Raw genomic sequence first — 10,005 nt, 5'->3', positions numbered from 1 at the left:
TAGGTAAAAGCTGATAAACTTACAGTGAACCTGTGAGAAAACTTTGAGTGACATGGCTAAGGTTATAATTAATCAGTTGATAGAACAAAATAACCCAAATATTGAAGGGCCAACAATATCATTAGTGATCAAAAACTTGGATGTTATCAATAACATCTGAAATTAAATACTGAATTTAGTTCACTGGTTTTCAACCCTAACACTTTACTGTGTTGCTTAAAGCAGAACACCTCAAACTAGTCCACCTCAGCCACTTCAGCCCTTCTCATTGGCATTCTGCGATGCATTTCAGAGCTGTCATTTTGACCTTTCACAGTGAGGCAGTGGACCAGAGGGGATGGGCTTGGTATGGTCCAGTGATCCTGTCTGAACATGTTTGACTGAAAGGAGAAGGGAGAAAAAAGAGATCAGGCCTCGCTCTCAGTGACCCAGGCTCTCTACTAAAAGATCTGTATAGTGCAGAAGATCAGTCAGCGAAAAGTATCTTCAGTTCTTAGTCCCTAAGTGGTAGGAAGTAGTCCCAGACCAGGAGTAAAGGTGAGACTCTAGGTGGAGCTGGCTCTCAACTAGAAGAGGAAGAGGAGTCCCAACCTATTCAGAGTAAAACTGACAGAGCACATGGATGGACACATGGAATATAAAGGTAATGAGAATAAAAGTTTCAATGTCAGAAGAAGCAGAGATCAGAAGATATGATCTCCCTTGAAGGAATCCCCCAAGGACGCTTCTAAAACAAGGAGTTATTCCTATAGATATGAGGTGTGAGTGTCTCACCTGTTATTAAATGAGATGACATGTAAAAGCACCTGCACAAGTGCCTGGCACTGTAAGCTCTTATTATTTTAGTAGTAGTATTATCAACAGTATTGATATTAGATTTTACCTGAGCAATCCTGGTGACGCTCCCTCACTGCGTTCCCCAGCCACCCCAATCTCCTCACAGTAATAGAGAATGAAGCTACTAGAACAGTTTTCCTGGGCATATCCCTTCCTCTCTTCCGTTTAAAGAATAAACATGACATCATTTGTCATTAGGGAAATGTAAACCAAAACCACAATGAGATGCTACTTCACATCCACTAGGATGGCTATAATCAAAAAGACAGACACTAACAAGTGTTGACAAGGCTGTGGAGAAATTACAATACTTATACTGGTAGTGGAAATGTAAAATAGTGCAGCTGTTTTGGAAAACAGTTTGGCAATTCTTCAAAAAGTTAAACATTATCATATCACTCAACAATTCCACAGCTAGGCATATACCTAAGACAACTGAAAATATATGGCCATATAAAAACTTGTAGGGGCTTCCCTGGTGGCGCAGTGGTTGAGAATCTGCCTGCCAATGCAGGGGACACGGGTTCGAGCCCTGGTCTGGGAAGATCCCACATGCCGCGGAGCAACTAGGGCCGTGAGCCACAACTACTGAGCCTGCGCGTCTGGAGCTTGTGCTCTGCAACAAGAGAGGCCGCGACAGTGAGAGGCCCGCGCACCGCGATGAAGAGTGGTCCCCGCTTGTCGCAACTAGAAAAAGCCCTCGCACAGAAACGAAGACCCAACATAGCCATAAATAAATAAATAAATAAATAAATAAATAATTTTTTTAAAAAAATTAAGAACTGTTAAAAAAAACAAAAAAAACTTGCACAAGAGTGTTCATAGCAGTGTTCGTAATAACCCCAAAGTGGAAATAAATGCCCATCAAGTGATGAATGGATTTTTTAAGTGTGATGTTTGACAGATGAATGGATAAACAAAATGTGGTTTATATATACAATTGAATATTACTCAGCCTTAGAAAGGAATGAAATTCTGACACATGCTACACCATGGATGAACCTTGAGGACATTATGCTAAGTGAAATAAGCTAGTCACAAAAGGACAAATACTGTGTGATTCTACTTATATGAGGTGTCTAAAGTAGTCAAATTCAGGGACTTCCCTGGCGGTCCAGTGGTTAAGACTTTGCCTTCCAGTGCAGGGGGTGTAGGTTCCATCCCTGGTCGGGGAACTAAGATCCCACATGCTTCGCGGCTAAAGTAGTCAAATGTATAGAGACAAAGTAGAATGGTGGTTATCAGACTGGGGGAAGGGGAGCTGTTTAATAGGTATAGAATTTCACTTCTGCAGAATGGAAAAGGTCTGGAGATCTGTTGAACAGCAATGCGAATATACTTTACTGAACCATACACTTACAAATGGTTAAGATGGTAAATGGCATGTGTTTTCTACCACAATTTTAAAAAGTTAAAAATGAAAAAAGTTATATATCCATACAATGGAATATTGTTTGGTTATTAATAAAAAGGAATGAAGTACTGATATATGACTATGACTTGGGTGACCTTAAAAGCACTCTGTGAAGTGAAAGAAGCCAGTCACCAAAGGCCACATAGTATATGATCCCATTTATGTGAAATATCCAGAAGAGGCAAACCCATAGAGATAGAGAGTAAATTAGTGGTTGCCAGGGATAGGGGAGGGGGAGTAGTGGGGAGTGAATGCAATGAGAATGAGGTTTCTTTCGTGGGTGATGAAAATGTTCTAGAATTAGATAGTGGTAATGGTTGCACAACTCTGACTGTCCTAAAAGGCACTGAATTGTACATTTCAAAAGGGTGAAGTTTATGGTATATGAATTATATATCAATAAAGCTGTTTTTAAAAAATTAATGTGGAGATAAATATTTTAAAGTCCACTTTATGACAGAGGAGAGTGAAGGAGAATAGCGATAAAACTCAGAAACAATAGAAACAGGAATACCCCAGCCTTCCAGAATTATCCCTCTACTTCCCCCATCCTTTACAAATCCCCTTGTTTTACTCTTCAGTCTCTTGCATACACTTTATTTTCTTTTAAATTGGCCTCCTGTTATTTCATGTTTGTGTGTATATGTATGTGAGTGTGTTTCCAGCTCATTGAGATATAATTGATATACAACATTGTGTGAGGTTAAGGTGTACGATGTAATGATTTGATATATGTATATATTGGGAGATGCTTTCCATGATAAAGCCTCCTATTATTTCTTGACCTACTTATTCTCAGTTTTACTCACCCTCTCTCCTCCACTTACCTTCTTTTGCTCTTAGGTCATCAGCCTTTATGTCAACACTATGCAAACCACCTATTCTTTTTTTTTCTCTCTCTTTTTTTTTTTTTTTTGGCTGCACCGTGTGGCATGCAGGATCTTAGTTCCCCCACCAGGGATCGAACCCATGCCCCCTGCATTGGGATCACAGAAACTTAACCACTGGACCACCAGGGAAGTCCCATGCAAACCACCTATTCTTGTGAATAAGAAGTTGTGAGTGTATAATTATAATTATGTCCGCTGATGTTTTTGTGCTCATATTTGTCCAGATATGTTTTTGTATAATAGGGGTGTGGACAGGTATGGTTCCAGATGGCTGTGTACCTATGCTTGAATCTTTATGCCAATTATTTGATTGGAAACATTGTAAGGCTAAAACTCAGATAAAGAGAATAGTGTTGTTATGAGTGGCAAACAATATTAGTGTGCCAATGCCTTATTAGGCTATCAAAAGGCTATATTTTTCCCTGCAGTGTTGAAGGCAGAATTTGCAACAAGTTGACACCAGATAGACAGTGGTAGTGTGGCTTATTCTACCACTAGGATTCCAATGGGTAGAGTTAAGTTGTCTGCCTAATTCTGTGTTTTAATTTTTTTAAATAAGCCAAAGCAGTCCTCCTCAAACTCCATTAAAATTACAGTAAATATTTACAAAAAGAAGTAAATCCATTTTAATACTCAAAGCAAAAGGGAGGGAAACCAGAGATTTTTATGATTTCTGTAAACGGAAAGCAGATGGGGCAACAATAATGGATAAATTAGGGCGGACAACCCACCTCAGAACCCACAGAAGCGGCTAAGTGCAGGATGTTTTCCAGGCAGACCTCAGACAGCTCCACAGTCAGCGTGGGCAGGTACGGGGGAGAGGAGTGAGCTGCGAGTAACAAAGGACTCCTCCTTTCTTGTGACCTTTAGACTCTATTTTAGTCACCCACCACTGGGGCCACACCTTGTCATCACCAAAACTGTCCCACAATGAAATCACGCATATAGTCAAATTACACTTCCAGAAATGACACTGAACCTGGAGAATTTTATAGAGAAGATTTGTGTCACATTTTTAGAATGAGAGAAAAGTGGGGATAATTGTCCAACCTCAAAATCGACCAACCACAGATTGATCAAATAAATTGTGGCATATCCATGCAATGAAATTCTATGCATCCAATTAACATTGCTGTAATTATTGTTTAATTATTTGGATGAGTATAGCTGGATCTACCCCGTATCATATAACAACATACACATACATACACAACAATATACATATTTACATATAAAGAGTTAAACAGAGAAAGAGACAGACAGACTGAAAGAGAGAAAAGAATAGGAAAATATGAAATCTTGAGTTGGAAAGCTCTTTTTAAATGTAATGCCAAAGGCAGAAATTATTAAGGACAATATTTATATAACTGACATGAAATATTTTTAAATGTATGAGAAAAAGTTAGCAAAAGGGCAAACGATTAATTGAGAGTAATAGATGCAATGAATATGTCAGGTCAATATCCTAAATATGTGACAAATTCCCAGAAATCAGTTTTTAAAACTGTAAATACCCCCAGTCAAAGAAGAGGGCCAAGAATATGAGTGGGAAACTTACTGAAGATAACATATAAATAGCCAAACAAATATAAATTAAAACAAAAATTAGATACCAATTAAATATTTTTTATAAACAACAAAAAAAAACCTTTCATAGATGATACCTAACCTGGCTTAAAGTGCAGAGAAATGGGCACTTTCTTATACTCCTGTGGGGAGTATATATTTTACAACCTCTCTGGAATGCAGTTTGATCCCATGAATCCAAAAACTTTAAAATGAATATACCCTTTAGCCAGAAATTCTAATTCTAGGAATTTGTATGAAGAAAATAATGAAATGTGTTTAAAATTTTCCATAGCATTATTTATAATATTGAAAAATTGAAAATCTGAATTTTTAACCTGAGAGATTCAGTAAGTACATAATAGCATATTCATATGGTGAGATACAATACATCCACTAAAATTATGTTGTAGAATAAACTCATAGGGAAATGTCTGCACTGTATTGTAAGTAGAAATAACTGGCTTAGAAGACTGTAAATAAGTATGATCCCAATTATTCTGGGAGAAAATGTAAAGAAGAAAGGTTGAACGTGCCATGAATGTAAGTGCCATGTTTTATTCCGGCTAGTACTGTACCTGACACGTAATAGTACCTCAAATAGTTCCTAAATGGATGATTCCACACCAAAATGTTCATTGTGTTTATCACTGAGTAAGGAAGTATAGTGATTTTTATTTTCTACAATGAACATTCATTCATTTTGTTATCAGAATAGAATAATGAATGTTGCTTTTAAAGCAGAGAATAATTTAGGGCAATACTTAAAGAAATGCAGATACCAAAAAAAAAAAAAAAAGAAATTCAGATACCTCCATATAATTGGCACTTTGGTCCTGTGCTTGTGGCTCTACTCAAACACTATTTAATAAAATGATTTTTTTTTTCCCCAGGACTGAGTAGATCTAACTCACCCTAAACCTCCCGGATCAGAAATTCATTCATTCATTTGAAACTTACTCTAGTTTTGGTGAAGCAACAAGGGAAGAGGAAAAAAGACAACAAATAAATTAACAAGATAATAATCGACTGTGATTATTTTTTGAAGGAAATAAAACATGATTATATGAGAAAAATCACTGGCATGGAGAAGGCAGGGTACTTTAGGTAGGGAGATAAGGAAAGGCTTCTCAGAGGAAGTGAGAGCTGAGCTGCACTTCAAGGTTGATGGGAACCATTAGGAGAAATGGATTTCCGCTAATGGGAATAGCAAGTGCAAAAACCCTGTGGTTGGAACATACATAGGGTGAAAGTAGTACCTAATGAAGCTGGAGAAGAGTACATGGGCAACTTGTAAGCCATGGTAAGGAGTTTGGATCTTATGCTGAGGGCAGAGAGAACTACTGGACTTTTTAAACAAAGGAATGACAAAATCTGATTTATTGTCTTAAAAGTTCTCAGAACAGTTCTGATTAAGAGGGTAGCTTTAAATTGCATTACGGAATCCTCTGCCCCCAAAATCTAATAAAATAAACAAAAACTTTTAAAAATCAAAAGTATGTATACTTAGTAAATACCAAATTGAGAGGCCACAACCTATTCACTGTTCTTCAAACGCTGGTGGCCAGGGAAAGAAAAAGAAGTTTCTGGGGGGAAAGCAGAGAAACACAGCTGTATTTGTAAGAAGACACATGTCTGCAATTCTTACTCTTACCCTTACATCCAGACAGCGTTGCTTCATCTTTTTTGGACTCCTAACCAGGAAGTAGTGGGAATGAGTGAGGGGACCAGCTGACTCCTGACGGAGGTGCCATTGCAGAGCTAGATTCCCAAATGAGACTTGGGCCCAAGCCCTGGAGTCTTCTAACATAATTGGTCAGGCCAAGAAGGACACAGCTATGGGGACTGAGAAGGAACAACCAGAGAAATGGAAGCACAAAGAGAATATGGTATGATGGAAGCCAGAAGAGAAAAGCAGTATGAGAAAGATGGCGTCATCAGCTGTATCATCTGCTGCTGAGCGACTGAGTAAAATGAAGACAAAGGAGAGTCCACTGTTGTTTATAAAACAGAAGCAGACTCACAGACATAGAAAACAAACTTATGGTTACCAAAGGGGAAGGGGGCTTAGGGATAAATTGGAAATTTGGGATTAGCGGATACACACTGCTGTATATAAACAAACAACAAGGGCCTACTGCGTAGCACAGGGAACAATACGCAGTATCTTGTAGTAACCTATAACGGAAAAGAATCTGAAAAAGTATATGCATATAACTGCATCACTTTGCTGTACACCTGAAACACTGTAAATAAACTGTATTTCAATAAAAATAAATTTCATATTTAAAAAAAAAAAAGACGAGTCCTCTGAATTTGGCAAAATAGAGGTTGTTTGTAACTTGCCAAGCAGTTCCAATGGCGTGGTAAGAACGGAGGCAAGGTTGAATTTGGTTGAAGATTAACAGTGTCCAATAGATCAAAACAAACCAATTGATTAGGAAAAGTATACTCATTCCACATACTGAGACCAGAGATAGAGTTTTCCCTTGGGACCTCTCAGACCCAACATGTAAGATTGTACACAACATCCTCAATACCTCTGCAATAAACACAACAAGTTTCATAGACTTGCCTCCTAGTATCAGACATCAGAGATAATATAGAGGCTTTTCTTCATTGGGTGAAAAACTGGACTAACTGGTTATTTTATTGGAATATGATTATTCCATATAATAGTTCCTTCTAATAACCATAAATGGTTATTGAAATGGGCTAAAGTCCCTTCCAGTTGTAAGAGTCTATTAATACTGGTATGTCCTTTTCCAGGGAAAGGGTTAGACTTGCTTTTCGAAGTCATTTTTTGGTGACCATCATCTAAAAAATATGAACAAAGCGAAGCATTCATCGTCTATAGGAGCTGAAGAAAAAATGAGAACGTCAATTAACTTGAATAGAAGGGTTGCTGAGCTAGAGAGAGGACCCATTAGAGGTCAGAAAGCCTGAATTTAAATATTTCAGTAAAATTTGCAAAGAGAGTCAAGACTTGCTGGAGAAAAAGCCATTTTTAGCAGCACTAGAGAATTGTGCAGACCTCGGCCTTGCAGGCTCACTGTTCTAAGGTTTGGCTCAGTTGTTTTTTAATGTAGAAGCTGAGCTTTAATAACATTTAAAAAGTTACACTGATTGTCTAACTACACTCAAACAGTATATCCTAGTAGTTAAGAGTACAGGCTGTGAGGACAGACCAACCAGAGTCTTTCCCTCTAAACAGCTCTGTAACCATGGGCAAGTTATTCTCCCCTAACCTCCAGCTCCCTCATCTATAAAGCGGAGCTTAGTAATAGTATATACTTCACAGTGAAGAGGAAATATGACAATGCCTGGGACTTGTAGTAAGTACTGAAAACATGGCAGACAACATCATGGTTTGGAGAAGTCTTTCTTTCCCCTGAAATTGGTGATTAGAGCAAACGGCTTTATATAACCCACATTCTTATTTCAAAGAACTCCAGATAGGGGGCCAGTCTCTTTCCCACCCAGTTTACACTACAGCTCCCCCCCCTCCCCCATTAAAAAGTGGATTTTAAGTGAGGGCTCTGTTTAAGGAGTGCAGTGTTTGTGAACAGAAACATTCCAGTGGTTCTTTGTTCCAAAGATGGGAGAGAAGCCCCATGAGGGTTGGAAAATTTGAGGGTGTGTATAGGACCAACATCCGGTAGTCCAGTTAGAAATCACATTAGTCACCAGACTTGTTAAATTGCCTTGGAACTACCACAGAGAAGGAAAAGCAATGCAGGGTGATGGGGCAGTGGTGTGGCCAGGCAGAGACTGGGCACACATACCTCCCTTTAATTCCAGGTTCCTGAGGTGCACTGAAGATGGATCCAGTTTGAGAACTGGGGTCCTGGAGTGTAGGTGAGACTGGCAACTGGCTGCAAACCAGTGAAGGGGGCAGAGCATCCTCTGGTGCTTAGGGGAGCTGTTTAGGGTTGGGCGAGCATCGTCATCAGCTAGGCCTGTACAGCTCCCCCTGTCTACACTGAGGTTCCTGTCAGTGAGCCAGATGGTGGATGGTGGTAAGGACCAAGAGGAATGGACCACAGCCTCTCCCAGTCCGGTCACTTAAGACAGCATCACTTCACTCTCAGAGGAGTGTATACGGGGAATCTGAAGGGGGATTACCTGGGAGATACCCCCCCCCATCTCCTCCCCATCCTCCCAAACCACTGGAGTCTCAAGTCTAAATTGGAATGATAGGAAGAAAATATCTAAGTCTTTCTAACTGAACTGAGATTTTTAGTAATGAGAATTCACTGATGAGCTTTGGAATGGGGTTGAATATAGTTAAGGCAGCCACCGAGCCAGAGGGAAGGAGAGATTGGCAGAACACAGTTAGAATGCACTTAACAGTATTGGAAAAATAAACCAGTCATACTTACACATTCAGGACCTGAAATGCCTCATCTAATCACTTACAGATATTGTCTGAAAATTAATCTTCCTTTTCCTAGCTAGTCTCTGGTTTCTTGTTATGGGTTTTGTGTTCACATTATCTATTTTGAAAAGATTCATGTTTATTTTCTCCCCACATAATCCTAGTAATAGAACATAAAATGCCTAAGATATGAATGGAAACATACGTCCTTGTCTGCATCCTCACTACTTTACCATAAAGATTTCCAAAAGAACACGTTTTTAATAACTTACCTATTTCTCTGTAACATAGATCATTTGTAAACATATGAACTACAAAAAAAAGTCATCCACATCGCATCATCCAGATATAACCCTGTTGATATTTAATTTCTTCCTAACTTTTTAATTCATATATACATAGATACACTTCTTAAAAAAATAAAAGCGTGACAAATTGTACACACTATTTTGTAACCTGCTTTTTTCACTTATAGCACTTAGAAGAGTGTCTGGCATATCATAAGTTTTAGATAAATAGTGATATAAATAAATACTGAATATAATAACTGAACATATTTCCATGTCATGAAGTATTTTTCTTTTTTTTAAACATTTTTCTTGGAGTATAATTGCTTTACAATGTTGTGTTAGTTTCTGTTGTACAACAAAGTGAATCAGCTATGTGTATACATATATCCCCGTATTCCCTCCCTCTTGCGTCTCCCTCCCACCCTCCCTATCCCACCTCTCTAGTTGGTCACAAAGCACCGAGCTGATCTCCCCATGGGATGCAGCTGCTCATGAAGTATTTTTCTGTGGCTTCATTTTTTTCATCACAATTGCATTGGATTCCACTGTGTGAATTTTGCTATCTCTAACCAGGCCCTGCAGAGCTGAGGAGGAATAAGGCATGTGATGGACACAGAGATGCCCCGTGCA

The sequence above is a fragment of the Balaenoptera acutorostrata genome, chromosome 4 (genome assembly GCF_949987535.1).
Source record: "Balaenoptera acutorostrata chromosome 4, mBalAcu1.1, whole genome shotgun sequence".
NCBI classification, from domain to species: Eukaryota; Metazoa; Chordata; class Mammalia; order Artiodactyla; family Balaenopteridae; genus Balaenoptera; species Balaenoptera acutorostrata.
The sequence above is the reverse complement of the archived record's forward strand: the minus strand, read 5'-3'. Positions refer to the sequence as shown.